Source organism: Lithobates pipiens, unplaced genomic scaffold (genome assembly GCF_037356315.1).
Source record: "Lithobates pipiens isolate NorthernLeopardFrog02 unplaced genomic scaffold, aLitPip1_a1.2 Scaffold_61, whole genome shotgun sequence".
Lineage (NCBI taxonomy): Eukaryota > Metazoa > Chordata > Amphibia > Anura > Ranidae > Lithobates > Lithobates pipiens.
The window spans coordinates 1,882,467-1,899,178 of NW_027507883.1; the positions used below are offsets into that span (position 1 = coordinate 1,882,467).

Sequence of the window (16,712 nt, forward strand, 5' to 3'; positions counted from 1 at the left end):
AAAATTATTAAAAAAATAATAATCACAGCAACACAATTCATTTATGCATCTAGACGTATTGAAGACAACTTTATGAAGTTCAAACTGTGCATATTAATTTTGAAAAATTGTGCTTGTGTTTTGGTGTTAGGCCCCTTTCACACGGGATGGATCAGTAATGATCTGCCCCGTGATGATCCGCTTGCTCAGCGGGGATCGCTCTGTTGTCCCCGCTGAGCCGGAGGATAACAGGGCGGTCCCAGTACACTGTGCATGGACCGCCCTGTCAGCTCTCCGCTCTCCTCTATGGGGGATCGTCTGTCCGTGTTCATCCGATCCGCTCTGCAGACGGATAGAAAAATAGGATTTTCCTCCGTCTGCAGAATCGGACAATTGCGGAGGCGGACGATATCGGGTGTTTGCGGATGTTCATCCGCCGACACGCGCTATCCCATAAGAATGCATGTATGTCCGTACTTCATCCGCAAACGGATGGATGAAATACGCACATAATGTCCGCATGTGTGAATGGGGCCTTAGATGGGATGGTGGGAGTATTTAAAAAAACTGCTTATTTACAACTTGGCATTTGTCAACAGGGTTTGGAGTGACCAGCAAGATGGCCTATGGCTAAATCACTCTGAACGCGCCCAATCTCAGATGCTAAGCAGGGTCTGGACTGGTTAGTACCTGGATGGGAGACCGCCTGGGAATACCTGGTGCTGTAGGCTTTTTTTAATATGTTGGCATCGACGACCTGTTTATTTTTCTGCTTGTTTGCCGAGGTGACCATCTTGGTGTTTGTCAAGAGGGTTGAGAGTGGCCGCAAGAACCCCTATGGCCACATCACCCTGAATGCACTGATCTCATCTGATATCGATTGCTAAGCAGGGTCAGGACTGGTTAGTATCTGAATGGGGGACCGTCTGGGAAGACCAGGTGCCGTAGGCTTTTTTTTAATATGTTTTTGGCGACCTGTTTTATTTTTCTGCTTGTTTGCTGAGGTGACCATCTTGGCGTTTGTCAAGAGGGTTTAGAGTGACCAGCCACATGGCCTACAGCTACATCACCCTGAATGTTGGGGGCGGCACGATTCGATGTTCTGATGCGATTTGATGTGTTGGGGTGATGCAATGTGCTTTGAGCGATGCGATGTGCTGGGGGCGATTCGATGTGCTGGGGAGATGCGATTCGATGTTCTGGGGAGATGCGATTCGATGTGCTGAGGTGATGCGATGTGCTTGGGCTATGCATTTCTATGCGATATGGTGGGGCGAAGCAATTCGATGTGCTGATGCGATTCGATGTGTTGTAGGTGATGCAATGTGCTTTGGGCATTTCGATGCGCTGGGGGTGATGCAATGTGCTGGGGGAGATGCAATGTGATGGGGGAGATGCGATTCGATTTGCTGGGGCGATGAGATGTGCTGGGGCGATGTGATTCGATGTGCTGATGCAATTCAAAGTGTTGGGGGTGATGCAATGCGCTGGGGGTGATGCGATTCGATGTTCTGGGGAAGATGCGATGCACTTGGGTGTTGCAATTTGATGTTCTGGGAGAGATGCGATTCAATGTGCTGGGGCGATTCAATGCGATGTGCTTGGGTGATGCGATCTGTTGGGGGCGACGCGATTCGATGTTCTGATGCGATTTGATGTGTCGGGGGTGATGCAATGTGCTTTGGGCGATGCGATGAGAAGTGTTCGGGGAGATGCGATTCGATGTGCTGGGGGCGTTGTGATGCAATGTGCTGGGGCGATGCGATTTTACGGGGAGGGGGATCGATGTGCTGGGGGAATATTTTCTTATTTTTAACCCGATTATCTATGTAACATAGAGAAAGTTGTTTGTGCAAATAGTTGTAAATAAGCAGTTTTTTTTTTTTAAATACTCCCACCATCCCATCTAAGGCCCCATTCACACATGCGGACATTATGTGCGTATTTCATCCATCCGTTTGCGGATGAAGTACGGACATACATGCATTCCTATGGGATAGCGGGTGTCGGCGGATGAACATCCGCAAACACCCGATATTGTCCTCCTCCGCAATTGTCAGATTCTGCAGACAGAGGAAAATCCTATTTTTCTATCCGTCTGCAGAGCGGATCGGATGAACACGGACAGACGGTCCGTGCTCATCCGATCCCCCGTAGAGGAGAGCGGAGAGCTGACAGGGCGGTCCCTGCACAGTGTGCTGGGACCGCCCTGTTATCCTCCGGCTCAGTGGGGACAACAGAGCGATCCCCGCAGAGCAAGCGGATCATCACGGGGCGGATCATTACTGATCCATCCCGTGTGAAAGGGGCCTAACACCAAAACACAAGCACCATTTTTCAAAATTAATATGCACAGTTTGAACTTCATAAAGTCGTCTTCAATACGTCTAGATGCTGAAAGGTTATGTTAAGCATCCATCTTGTTTCTGTCAGCCATCTTAATATCCACAAACTTCCATTTTACAATATGTACAGTTTGAACACCCCTTTAACTTCTCAGATAACTGTCTCAACATGAGATTCTTCTAACTCATGTGTTCTCACACACTTATCTATAACCTTCACACTGTTTCTCAGCATTCTTTAGCTACAGAAGGAATTATGTATCTTTTCTTATATTAATTCAGCTAGCTTAGAACAAAGAACAATAGCGTTTTTGTCTTGACCAGCTGTAATCGTCTTGATGTCTACTGCGCATGTCTTATTCTGTATGACGTGAAATATACTATATCAATCGCTTTGTAATAACTCAATACAATTAGTTCTCGAAGGACGCCATGGTGTGTGTGTGGTTTTATTTGTCCTTTGAGAATTGATTCCAGAGCGCTCTGAATTTATACAATACATTGGATCTAAGGTCTGAGAGGTTGAAGGGACCACCCTAGACACAGGATTAACCCTTTCAGAACTGGGGGCTTGTCCTGGGATGGATGTTTATTAACCCTTAACGGACTTGGAAAGCTACGGCTCGGTAAGTGAATTCTATTCTTATTGAGTGAAATTGACTTGCCGGGGTCCGGGTGTCAGGTGTGTGACTTGGCTTCATTCCCACAGAGATTGCTGTTGGGTTATAGAACCTCTCATAAGTATACATAAGTTGACCGGTCATGACCTTGGGGGTCATATAGTGTTTTGGGGACACTTGAAAAGATCTTGGCGATCTTAGAAGAATAGGTTTTGGGGACCTAGAAAAATTTACAGAGTACTCTAGAGTTTTAGTTCTGTTCGGGACAGAACTGGTGACTGATGATCAATGTATTGTGTAAACTTTGTGTATGATTGTATAACTGCTTCACTTTAAAAGTATCACGCTGAATGAATTGCGCTGAGTGTGTATATGTGGACTGCTATTTTGTTTCCAGAACCAAAAGGCATACTTGGTGAGTAGTATTCCCGGAGGTTATAAAATTACAATTTGGGTAAAGCTATTTTGTGAAAGGTAAACAGATTAATGTACATTGCAAGTTAAATTCATCTGTGGTTTAAATTTGTCTGAAACAAAACAGCAGGTCCATGAGCAAGATTGTGTGTTTATTGTATGTCTGAAATACTCTTGAACTTGTTCCAAATTTATTCTGTTACAGTCTTGAAGTGATTGTAGCTGTATTAGTATAAAAAAAGTATCACGGACAGTACCGATTTCTTTTTGGTAAAGGAATCTAGGTTGAGGTATTGTCTAATTGTCTGATTCACACCGTTGTCTGATTGTCTGCACCGCTAGGTGGCAGTCAAGCAAGGTAAATTGTTTTGCTTTCATTGGAAAATGAAATGTGCGGAGCAATGCCTAGTTAACCCTTGGATGGATCATATGGCAGGATGGACAGAAAGCCGGTTTGGGTATTCTGACAATTTTGGATCCATTATTGATCCAGTCTTTCCTGAGTAATCTCAAATCCCATACGAAGGGGAACTTTAGAGGCAGAGGAAGTTTTAGAGGCAGATTTAAAGACAGAAATGGAAGAGGGATGAGTCGCTCTAGAAACAATGGATGTTTCAATTGCGGTGCTGAGGATCACTGGGTGAGTCAGTGTCCTCACCCCACCCCTCCTCAGACTCCCGATTCCAGCTCTGTCCCTAACCAGACACAACAACCACAGGCATCCATCCAACAAGGTCCAACATTTCCAATCAAATGGGGAAATCAACAACAATGATGGGGCCCGGAGGGTAGTGTCCCAGCTTTTCCTTTTGTCTCAGATGATTTCACTGACAGTCCCATGGTTGCTATTTCAATAAATGGGAGACTCCTCCCCTATCTTGTCGATAGCGGGGCCACTAGGAGTACTATTTGTGAAGATCATTTCAGAGGCAAATGGGAACCAGCGGAACCCTCTTTGGGAATTAATGGGATACTGACAAAAACATATAGGACTCCACCCCTACCAATAGAAGATGATGAAGGGTACACCATATGCACACATTCTGTCAGGATAATACCAAGGTGTCCTGTAAATTTGTTGGGAAGAGACTTGTTTGGGCCACTAGGAATCACAATTAGAACCAACTCAGAAGAAGGTCTAGACATTTCCTCAGATAAAATCACTATAGTAGCATGCAAACCAGGTTTTTTGATGCTGTCACAAGAAAATAGTGAAGAAGATTTTGAGGATATAGACCCCCCAGGTCTGGTCTACATCAGATCTGGATGTAGGACTTGTTTCATGCACACCATACAGGGCCACTCTCAAAGAAGGTGCATTTCCTATCTATTATAAACAGTATCCACTTTCTAAAGAAAAAATGGATGGCATAGTGCCAATGGTGAAAAGGTTTCTGCAGGATGGAATCCTGGAAGAAATTATTTCTCCATACAACACACCTGTTAACCCTGTAAAGAAGCCGGATGGCTCCTTCAGATTTGTACAGGACTTGAGGGCCATAAATGACCTCATAGTCCCAATAGCACCCATTGTACCTGATGTTCCATCTCTACTGTCCTCCATTCCAGCAACAGCCAAATGTTTTACTGCGATTGATTTAAAGAATGCTTTTTTCTCTGTCCTTGTAGACAAGGAGACAAGGCCACTCTTTGCTTTTACTGTGTCGATTGACCAACACAATCGCCAGTTTACCTGGTGTAGAATGCCCCAGGGATATATAGACTCACCTGTGGTCTATTCTATAGTACTCCAAGCCACCCTCAGGCCTTGGACTGCCCCTCATGGTTCTGTACTGTTGCAATATGTTGATGATCTTTTGATTTGTAGTTCTTCAGAGGAGGACTGCCGAGCTGATAGCCTATCCTTATTGAAATGGTTACATACGTGTGGTCACAAAGTGTCTAAGAAAAAATTACAATGGTGTAAACAGGAGGTTGAGTACCTAGGGTTTGTGCTGTCTCCGGGAGTTAGGAAAGTCAGTCACAAAAGAACTGTTGCTATAGTGGGTCTGCCCCGCCCACTTACCAAGAAAGACCTGCTAACCTTTCTTGGAATGATTGGTTACTGCCGCCAATGGATGCCTGACTGTTCTTTCTATGACAATATATTGAGACAAGCAACCCTCTCTGAAATGTCTGACATTGTAAAATGGTCTGATGAAATGTTAAATGCTTTTACCATGTTGAAAAGTGCAATGGTTGCCAGCCCGAGCCTCGGCCTCCCTGATTTTAGCAAAATGTTTCACTTGTTTGCTAGGGAAAATTGCAGAACCATGGCAGGAATACTGGCCCAGGTACATGGTGGGAGACTGCGCCCTGTAGCTTTTTTCTCAAAGGTGGTTCCAGTACAGGTGCAAGGCATGCCTGCTTGTCTCAGAGCGCTGGCTTCTTGTTCTATGGTTGTAGAGTTGGCAGCACCATTTACCTTGGACCATAACGTTACTTTATACACCTCACACAACGTTACCACACTCCTCAAAACTTTACATACTCAGCATATGTCAGCACAAAGATTGAGTGGGTATGAAGTCATCCTCCTGTCCAATCCAAACCTGAAAATAAAAAGTTCAAACATAAACTCTGGCCCAGCTCCAATTTTGAATGCCTTATTAGGTCTTAAAGGAGAACAGGATGACTTACCACCACCTCATGACTGTACACAATCAATACATCAGGACACTTCACCTAGAGCAGATATGCTTTCAGTACCAATTCCTACTGCACAAACAGTTTTTGTTGATGGCTCTTGCAGCAGACCAAGTGATAATGTCTATCATGCAGGATATGCTGTTGTCCAACTGCCGGATACTGTCCTCGAGGCCAATCCAATACCCTATCAGTCTGCACAGGCTGCTGAATTGATAGCATTAACCCGTGCATGCCAGCTGTTTGCAGGAAAAGAGGTAAACATTTACACCGATTCCAGGTATGCTCATGGTGTGGTTTGGGACTATGGTGTAATATGGCTTCGCAGAGGATATGTGGCAGCAGATGGAAGGAGCATCTCACACTCTGACCTAGTCACAGCATTACTAGATGCAATTCAGTTGCCTTCAAAACTAGCTATCATGCACTGTACGGCACATACAGGCCAAATGACTGATATAACCAAAGGTAATGCACTAGCTGACAGAATAGCTAAAGAAGCTGCATCTACACAAAAGGCAAACATTCAAATGCCCATGCTAACACCTCAGCCATATTCCCTGAAAGAGACACATTGGCTCACGGAACTACAGGCTTTTGCCACCCCTGATGATATTGCGCAATGGAACTGTGATGGGATGGTACAAAAGGATCCTAAAACAGGATTAATCTGCAAAGAGGGGAAGCCGTGTATTCCTGTTGCTGGCGCCCCCCTGTTCATTGCACAATACCATGGATTGGGTCACAAGGGATGGCAGGCCACATGTGAACTTCTAGATGCAGATTTTTTCATTGCAGGATTACCTAATCTAGTCAAAGCTTTTGTAAGGAGATGTGTCACTTGCATTAGGAACAATCCAACAAACCCAAAGAAATCAAAGCATGAACATCTTGAATACCCAACAACACCGTTTACCCATTTACAGATAGACTTTACACATATGCCCAAAGAAGGAAAGAAACAACAATACCTTTTGGTTATAGTGGACATGATGTCACGCTGGCCAGAAATTTTTGTCACCAACAATGAAAACGCACAAACTGTAGTGAAGATCCTCACACAGGAAATTATTCCTAGATGGGGATGTCCATTGCAAATAAATTCAGACAATGGCCCAGCTTTCACAGCTAAAATTTGCCAAGATCTTGTAAAAGTACTAAAAATAGACTGGAAATTTCACCTCTCCTACCATCCACAGAGTTCAGGAATTGTAGAAAGAATGTAAAGAACAATTAAAGACAGGATAAGGAAAGCTACGGGTGGGAATTTTGGCAAGTGGAAAAAAGTTCTCCCAGCTGTATTAGCTGAAATCAGAATGACCCCTCACAGTGTGACGGGTTATTCCCCCTTTGAGGTACTCATGGGTAGGCCATTCCCCACACCGTGGGCTAATCATCCCTTGATGGTAGAGAAAGGTGATTTGGAACAAATACAGGAGGAATATGTAAAAAAACTGATATTGTCGAAAGAAGAGTTTCTCGCACCTCTCCTTTGTCTTCACAGGTACCAACCCACCCGTTCCAGGTCGGTGATCAAGTTGTGGTCCAGAGGCTTCAGAAAGGTCGAAATCCGCAAGAGGTTCCATTCGGACCAGTGACCAAAGTGGTAGCCGTCACCAGGACCGCCATCCTTACAGAGGAAAGTCCTACTTGGATCCATGCCAGCAGAGTAAAGAAGTTTGATCTAAGCCCAGGAATTCAAGAAAGGCTGAAAAGAGGTGAAGCAGGTTTTTTAAGTCCTCAAAAGACAAGCACAGACATAAAGGACAGTGATGTCACTCATTTCACCACAGACTTCTGGGAAGGCCTTTTGCCTTCTGGTGATGTTTCTACTTCTGATCTTTGTCCCAGTGTGGATAATAACTAACTGTATCTTTCATCCTGAAGACTTAGGTGCCTTGAAACTCATATGTGGTAAAAGCGAAATACACACCAACCATACTGACTTTCACCTCAGAAATCGCAGTAAACGAGATGTCTCTAATGAATTGATCAAAGAAACAAGTTTTTCTGGAAAAATGTTACTGTTAAAATTTAAATATGCTTATGCTAGAAAGTCAGGATATGAAAAATGCTGGATTTGTAGTAAGTTGCACCCAGAAACTGCTAAAATCCCACTTTTAGCTGTCCCTCTAAACCTCAAGTCATTATTGGAAAATACTCTAATCTTAAGTATTAAGAATGTCTCGGAAGGGTACCGCAATCAGAGTATTATGTTTTACACTTTAGGAAAGACACATGAACCCGAGTGGTGTGTTCAGTTAGGCAATACATCCAACGGAATAGGTATGTCTTCCAAGTCTGTATTTAACATTTCAGAGGGTATTCCCTTCCACACCAGTAACATTATCATAGGTCATATGTGTAGTTACAAAAATCAATCCCTTAACAACACCATTAGTGAACTTACTACATACAGGAACACAACCTCTGGGATACTTGTGAGTAAACTTGTTAGTGCTGCATTTGAGGCTGGAACTGAGCCCCAACGTAGTTCTCTAAGAAGTTTTTCATTGGGAAACAATAAATACGTATGCTGTGCTAAAATTTGTTACCCATGGATCCCCGCAGGAGTGAAAGGATGGTGTTATTTAGCACAGTTGGTACCAGTCATGTCAGCCCTAGGCCAGAATCAGGAACATCACATACAAGTTACTTCAAGTCCAGTACATAGGTTAACTTATAAATACAAGAGAGAAACCCCACCTATGTTTTCTACTTCAGATAAGTCATGGACATGGTTTCCATCCTGGCCAGGATGGGGCATAACCATGATGGACAAATTAAATAACTACACTAGTTTAATAAATGATGTTATGGAAAAAAACTCTCAAGATATAGGACTACTCAATGTCGAGCTCAAAGCAATTAGAAGACAACTAGAGTTACACGAATTGGCTATTGAAAGCATGAGTGCAGCTCTGACAGGTTTATGCGAAATGACCCAAGATTATGAATGTTGTACATGGTTTCACAATACCAGCCTGGAAATCCCAGACTACTATGATGTTATTAATCAACACCGAACACAGGTAAATTAATTAATGAAACAAGCAAGGGACATAGGTAATTATGGATGGAACCCTTTTTCTAGTTTGGGTTTAGGTGGAATGTTTTCATGGTTAAAGGACATAGTGATTATGATTATCATAGTACTATTGTTAGGATTGATAGGCTACCTGATTTTCAAGCTTATTCTACTTTGTATTAGCAAATGTACTACACCAGACCAACCTTCTCACGCATATACACAATATCTGCAGCTTTATGTAAAAGAATATAACAAACGTAACAAGAACCGTAGATTTCAGGAGGCTGCGAATCTGTAGAAAGTCATTCCATGACTTAAGAGGGGGTTGAAAGGTTATGTTAAGCATCCATCTTGTTTCTGTCAGCCATCTTAATATTCACAAACTTCCATTTTAGAATATGTATAGTTTGAACACCCCTTTAACTTCTCAGATAACTGTCTCAACATGAGATTCTTCTAACTCATTTGTTCTCACACACTTATCTATAACTTTCACACATTTTCTCAGCATTGCTTTAGCTACAGAAGAAATCATGTACTGTCTCTTATCTTTTTCTCATATTAATTTAGCTAGCTTAGAACAAAGAACAATAGCGTTTTGTGTTGACCAGCTGTAATCGTCTTGATGTCTACTGCGCATGTCTTATTCTGTGTGACGCAAAATTTACTATATCAATCGCTTTGTAATAACTCAATACAATTAGTTCTTGAAGGACGCCATGGTGTGTGTGTGATTTTATTTGTCCTTCGAGAATTGATTCCAGATATATCTGAATTTATACAATACATTGGATCTAAGGTCTGAGAGGTTGAAGGGACCACCCTAGACACAGGATTAAACCTTTCAGGGGTCAGGCCTTGTATCCGCACAGATTGAGTTCATCATGGAACTCCTGGAATATGCAGCCAGTCACAACTATTTCTGGTTTGATAATCAATTTTATCGCCAGGATAGGGGAGTGGCCATGGGGGCTAAGTATGCCCCTAGTTTGGCCAATCTATTCATGGCCAAATATGAGGAGGACGTCATCGATGCCCCTAGGAGACCGGAAGTGGCCCTATGGGCACGGTACATTGATGACGTCCTCCTCCTATGGGATGGAGCGGAGACCGAATTACACACGTTTATGGCCACCCTCAATATGAACAATAGGGGTATCAAGTTTAACTTTGAGACCAGCCAGGCAGAGATTTGCTTCCTGGATCTCAAAATTAAGATAGTGGACAATCGTTTTGTAACATCCACTTTTTTTTAAAACAACTGACCGCAATTCCTATATCCCCCTAGACAGTTGTCACCACGAACCCTGGTTGAGGGCCATACCTCAGGGGCAGTTTACGCGCCTGAGACGTAACTGCACTGAAATTAGCACTTTTGAGGATCAGGCAACCCTCCTTTCAAACGGATTTTTAGAAAAGGGATACAGTAATGAATTTCTATCGAAAGCACTCGAAACGGTCCGAGCGAAGGACAGGGCAACTTTGCTAGGGGATGGGAGACCCGCGGACACAGAGGCACAAAATAGGATCCCATTTATCACCACTTTTTCAGCACAGCATCGTAGCATTAAACAACTAATACAAAGACATTGGCACCTGCTAACAAGCGATCCAGTTCTCGGTACTATTTTACCAACTAAACCACAGGTGGTGTTTAAGGGGGCATCCTCTTTAGGGAGTCGTGTGGCACCAAGTGTACACGACCCCCCAGAGGCTAATAGATCCTTTTTTCAAGATATGAAGGGCTATTATAAATGCAGAAACTGTCAAGTTTGTACTTTAAATGGCTGCAGAGACAGGAAGATTAATAAGTTTTCATCCACGAGTACATCAAGATCATATGACATTGAAACATTTATTACCTGCTCATCCGAGGGAGTAGTGTATCTGATACAGTGCCCTTGCGGCCTCCAATATATAGGGAGGACCAAAAGGGCACTAAAAACGAGGCTCAATGAACACATTGGCAACATTAGGAGAGGTTTTGATAAACACCCAGTGTCGCGTCATTTTGACAGATATGGTATTAAGAATGGCGAACATAGTTCCAAATTGTTGTTTACTTTATTAGGACAATGATGTTAGTTATTTTAAATCTATCCTTACCATTATGTTTATTTTGTGACATTGTGAGCTCTCCCTACTAGACTTACACTCTGGGCCGGCGGCTCTACGGTATGCGCTCAAGAGGGATATCAAAAATAAATTTTCCTGGGTCAGGGTTATGAGGAATTTTTGGTATATCTCCACCCTCAGGGTCTTAGTGGGGAGAATGTTGTGGCAACAGACCCGTCTCTATTTGATGTGGGATGAGCCCCTATCTAGTATTAAAAAAGTTTTTTTAATTAATTTCTCGATTTCTATTAATTTATTATTTATTTTATATTTTTGTACACTACAAAATAATTGTTTTTAGTTTCTCCTCTCCTCTCCCCGTTTTTCTGATGAGGCAATATTATGCTCCCCCAGCCCCAGGGATATTTGGGCTGGTTCCTGGTTTGCCTATGTTAGGTATTTGGGGCGATATGGGTGGGAGTTGAGTGTCACCATTAGACTGGCAGTGCAAATATGGCCTGTATGGGATTGTGCGCTGCTTCACAGTGAGTGTGCTCTGAGGCGCTCCTGTGAAGGCTGGACCTGTGGGATGACCGCCGAGGCGTCCATAGGGTTAAATGTTGTGCGCTCGTGTGGGTGGAGATCGGGCGCCGGACGGGACGCACCGGAAGTTACTGGATGATGATAGTGAGGCTTGGTAGTTCCTGACTCAGCCACACACCGGATATGACATACCGGTATGAGAGTGAGGCTTGGTTGGCTTGTCACAGCCACACACCGGATATGATCTACCGCAATGATAATGAGGCTTGGCTGGCCTGAATATAGCCATGTATTGGATGTGTCGTACCGGAAGTGATCCGGGACCGAGGGCGCGGCTTGGTCACACCGGATGTGGCCGTAAACCGGTAGTAAGGAACCGGAAGTGGGGCGGAAGAAGGTTTAATCCAGTGTTTTTAGTTTTTTCGTTTTTTTCTTTCCTGTCAAAACTGCTGTCTTAACAACGATGGGCGTGCGTCCCAGGGAATATAGTGGATCATATAATACCCAGCAGTTTGTGTACCAGGCCACAAATACAATTATAGTTTTGATAGATACCAGGAACAAATTTGATTGGTTGTCTATATGGGGGGTGGGCTGTTACCTGACCTGAGTCAGTCCCTGATTGGCCCTTGGGGGTAAGATCTGATGAATCAGATTGGGACACTGAAATGAGGCTTGGTTTTGGCGGGAACAGCCAGGTGCCCAGAGTGAGGCTTGGAGGGCTAGAGACAATATAAATGGAGGTGACGCAGCGTGCCGCTCGTGCCCCTGGATGACGCAATTTTGTTGTGAAACGCGTAGGGCTGAGCGGTACGCTATACATCACCTCGTGTTTGTGACGGTTTCCAGGAGAACGGGTCTGTCCGTGTGCGTCCGGCCGGCGCAAAGGACTTAAGGCTTTTTTTCTTCTACACATTGTAAGTGCAATTTTACTTTTTTATCTTCGGTAATAAAGGGTTTACACTATTTGGAGTTCTATTTTTCCTTTATGGTACTGATGTCCCTGCTTTGAGTCCCTTTGGACCTATGAGGAAGACGTCTGGGAGCAGTTTCCACTTAACTCTCATTGGAGTGGTGAAACCAGGAGAATACTGAGGACCCCTTTTTGGCTGGAGGTTGAATCTACTCTTATAGGTCTCGTGTGACCCTCTGTAGCGGGGGGTCATGTTTTTCTTGTAAGCAGCAAATTTTATCGCATGTTGGTGGTGGATCGAGCACTGTTTCATTGGACCCAGTAGTGGATCTCCTATGATTTCTGTGGTTCATCTGTGGAGGACTTCATTCACAGTTTTTGAAAACTAGTTCCTTGTGGGTCATATATACGGACTTATTGGTTATACACTGGGTGTTTTTTATTTTTTTATTTTTTTTATTTCCCTCTTTTTTCCATGTTGTTATAGGTTTATATAAATGGAATTTCATATTGCAAGGAATAAGTTGTATGGTTTGAGCTACTAATGTATTTGTGTTTTTTACTATGCACGATATAGGCATATATTAATCTATATATAGTTGCTAATATTGGTTCACGATTTATTTCATTTTTTGCACAATTAGATGTTTGTGTGAGTCAAGCACGGCTTATTATTTTTCATTTTGTTTTTCTGTATTTATGTGACACAGTGAAGCTGCTGCTAAACGTTCATTTTTAAGAGTATCACACACGATTCTTTATTTATTTTATGTTTCACCTTAGCGCAGTTTTTTCTTCTTTTTTTCTTTTTTTTTTTTCTATGGACTCATCAACCTGAATGCGCCTGATCTCTTCTAATCTCAGATGCTAAGCAGGGTCGGGCATGCTTAGTACATGGGAATACCAGGTGCCGTAGGCTTTTTGTTATTTGTTGTTGGCGTCGACGACCTGTTTTATTTTTCTGCTTGTTTGCTGAGGTGACCATCTTGGTGTTTTTCAGGAGGGTTGAGAGTGGGCAGCAAGATTGCCTTCGGCCACATCACTCTGCATGTGCCCGATCTCGTATGCTAAGCAGGGTCGGCCTGGTTAGTACCTGGATGGGAGATCCACTGGGCGTACTAGGTGCCGTAGGCTTTTTTTTAATATGTTGTTGGCGTCGATGACCTGTTTTATTTTTCTGCTTGTTTGCTGAGGTGACCATCTTGGCATTTGTCAAGAGGGTTGAGAGTGGCCAGCAAGATTGCCTACAGCCACATCACCCTGAATGGGCCCAAACTCATCTGATCTCGGATACTAAGTAGTGTCGGGCCTGGTTAGTACCTGGATGGGAAACCGCCTGGGAATATCAGGTGCCGTAGGCTTTTTTTTAATATGTTGTTGGCGTCGATGACCTGTTTTATTTTTCTGCTTGTTTGCCGAGGTGACCATCTTGGTGTTTGTCAAGAGGTTTAAGAGTGGCAGGCAAGATCACCTATGGCCACATCACCGTGAATGCGCACAATCTCGTCTTATCTAGGATGCTAAGCAGGGTCGGGCCTGGTTAGTATCTGGATGGGAGAGCACCTGGGAATACCAGGTGCTGTAGGCTTTTTTTAAATATGCTGCTGGCGTTGACGACCTGTTTTATTTTTCTGCTTATTTGCCGAGGTGACCATCTTAGCGTTTGTCAAGAGGGCTGAGAGTAGTCAGCAAGATTGCATACGGCCACATCTCCCTGAATGCGCCCGATCTCATCTGATCTTGGATGCCAAGCTGGGTCGGGCCTGGTAAGTACCTGGATGGGAGACCGCCTCTGAATACCAGTTGCCGTAGGCTTTTTTTTAATATGTTGTTGGCGTCGACGACCTGTTTTATTTTTCTGCGTGTTTGCCGAGGTGACCATCTTGGCTTTTGTCAAGAGGGTTAAGAGTGGCCAGGAAGATCTCCTACAGCCACGTCACCCTGAATGTGCCTGATCTTGTCTGGTATCGGATGCTAAGCAGGGTCGGAACTGGTTAGTACAGACGAGAGAGCATTCAACGCACGTACTTGACTAGACACCAGACCTAGAGGCGATTCAGTTCGCATTGTGCGCTATACAAGTATTTCATTCATTCATTCATTCAGACCTGCTCGGATCCCATATAGTTGTAGCCTTTTACTCTCTAACTGAACACTACCACGGCCGAATGAGCGCCCAGAAGGACCCGAGACACCTATCGGTAAAGTATACATCGAACGGAGCACTTGGTATATTTTAGTGACTGATCCGATCTTGTGCCCTGCTGCGACATTTATATTGGCGCTTACCTCTATGCCTTATATGAACTATTCTTCATATTGCAGACCTCATATCATCATAGAGAAGCTAGTAATTCTATATACTTTACTAAACATCATACTACCCTGAAAGCAGGGGCCCGTTCACTACCTTACAATATTGCAGGCATTGGGTGGTCAATTTATCAAGTGATACCCCCCTTACTAGCCTTATCCCTGATCCAGGATATACAGGAGCCATGATTTATATGATTTTTAGGCCCACCCAAACCTACCCCCAAGTACCCACCTCTTACAAACCTATAACATCTATCAGGTGTAGGGCAGGGGTCAGGGGCGTAACTATAGGGGGTGCAGCAGTCGCGACCGCAACTGGGCCCTGTGATGCCAAGGGGCCCATGCATCCCCCCTCTACATATGGCCAGCAGCAGCATAGGCAGCTAGGCGTACCAGTGCACCATGCACACGGGTGGCTGGAGGTGGAGAGTGACAAGCAGAGCTCCATGCTCGACTGTCGCACTGGCTGCTCTTTAGTTGTGCATTCCCCGCATGACCTGTGTCCTCAGCCGGCTCCTCATAGTACCCCTATCCTGCTCCATGCATTGCCGCTCAGTCCGATATCTGTTCTCCCCGGCCAGAGTCCCGCCCTCCCCCGAGTCCGGCACACACTGCACTGCATACTTCTCCCGGGTAAACAAACTTTAAGCACACAGATGCAGTGCAGCCCTATGAGAGCCGGCTCCCCGGAGGACACTGCAGGCTTGTCTGCCAGCCCCCCTCCTCCCCCGTCATACACAGATGATGAAATGTCTTTCTGGGAGATATGCTGACCGACTCATCCAACACACTGGATGGAGCCCAGGCCAACATGGATGAGTGCGCGGCCTACAGCTTGGTCATGGTGAGTGAGAGGACCCCATCCCCCCACACACCATTACATACCCCCTCCCTCTCCCCCTGGGGACAGGGACCCCTTCTTACGTGGGGACAGGGACTCCCACCTCCCCTAGGGACCGGGACCCCTTCTCACCTGGGGCAGTAACTACATCTGCCCTGGAGAAAAGGACCTCATCTCTTCTGGGGACAGGGACCCCATCCTGCCTAGGGACAGTCCCCCAATGGGGCACCTAAGAATTAAAAAAAAATTATAAAAAAAAAACTAATGATACCAGTGGTGGAACTACAGGGCTCACAAAGGTCATACCTGTGACCACGCCCTGGAGTTCCACCGCCAGACTCGAAGGGAAGGGCCCTGGCTGGGGTTCAGGGGGGCCCTTCATGGTTTCTTGCATTGGGGCCCTGAAGGTTCTAGTTACGCCACTGGCAGGGGTAGACAAGCCATCCCTAGTTGTTAAGATTATGTAGCTCTCACTTCCCCTAGTCAAACAGCCGCCACTATATATATTGCGTCACCCATCTAAGCCCCGGTTAGGGTTAATTCATTTCATTACTTGTTTGCCCATCGCTATATGGATGCTGCACATTATAGAATACAGAACCCCAACTTACTTCGGGGAACGACAATATGATATAATAACGATATAGTGAGGCCCGAAACTGAAAAGACAGAAAAGAAAAAGTAGTGCAGGGCCGGGCATGACCATGTTTTTAGGGGAGACAATGCAGAGGTTAATATGAAGAGATATGAGAGGAGGGGACAGTGAGTAAAGTCCAAGGGGGAGTGGTAATATATAAGGAGGAGGTGGGACTTGGCTGGGGAACAGAAAGTTGTGGAGAAAGAAAGGAGGAGGCAGTTTTTTGCTCTGCTCCTCCAACATAGCTGAGATGTCACTCGGATGAGGGTCTCTATGGATGACCAGGTGAGTGGATGGAGGCTGGGAGGTGAGGGTTGCTGTGCATGCAGAGTTTGCGGCCTCTGTACTCTGTTTTCACCAGGGCCCTCATCT

At 44.7% G+C, this 16,712-nt stretch overlaps 2 pseudogenes; both read left to right on the top strand.

Annotated features, from left to right (window-relative positions):
* Positions 1 to 13,788: 13,788 nt before the first annotated feature.
* LOC143958553 (5S ribosomal RNA) lies at positions 13,789 to 13,907 on the top strand (annotated as a pseudogene).
* A 335-nt stretch (positions 13,908 to 14,242) lies between these two features.
* Positions 14,243 to 14,361, top strand: LOC143958496 (5S ribosomal RNA; annotated as a pseudogene).
* Positions 14,362 to 16,712: the final 2,351 nt, after the last annotated feature.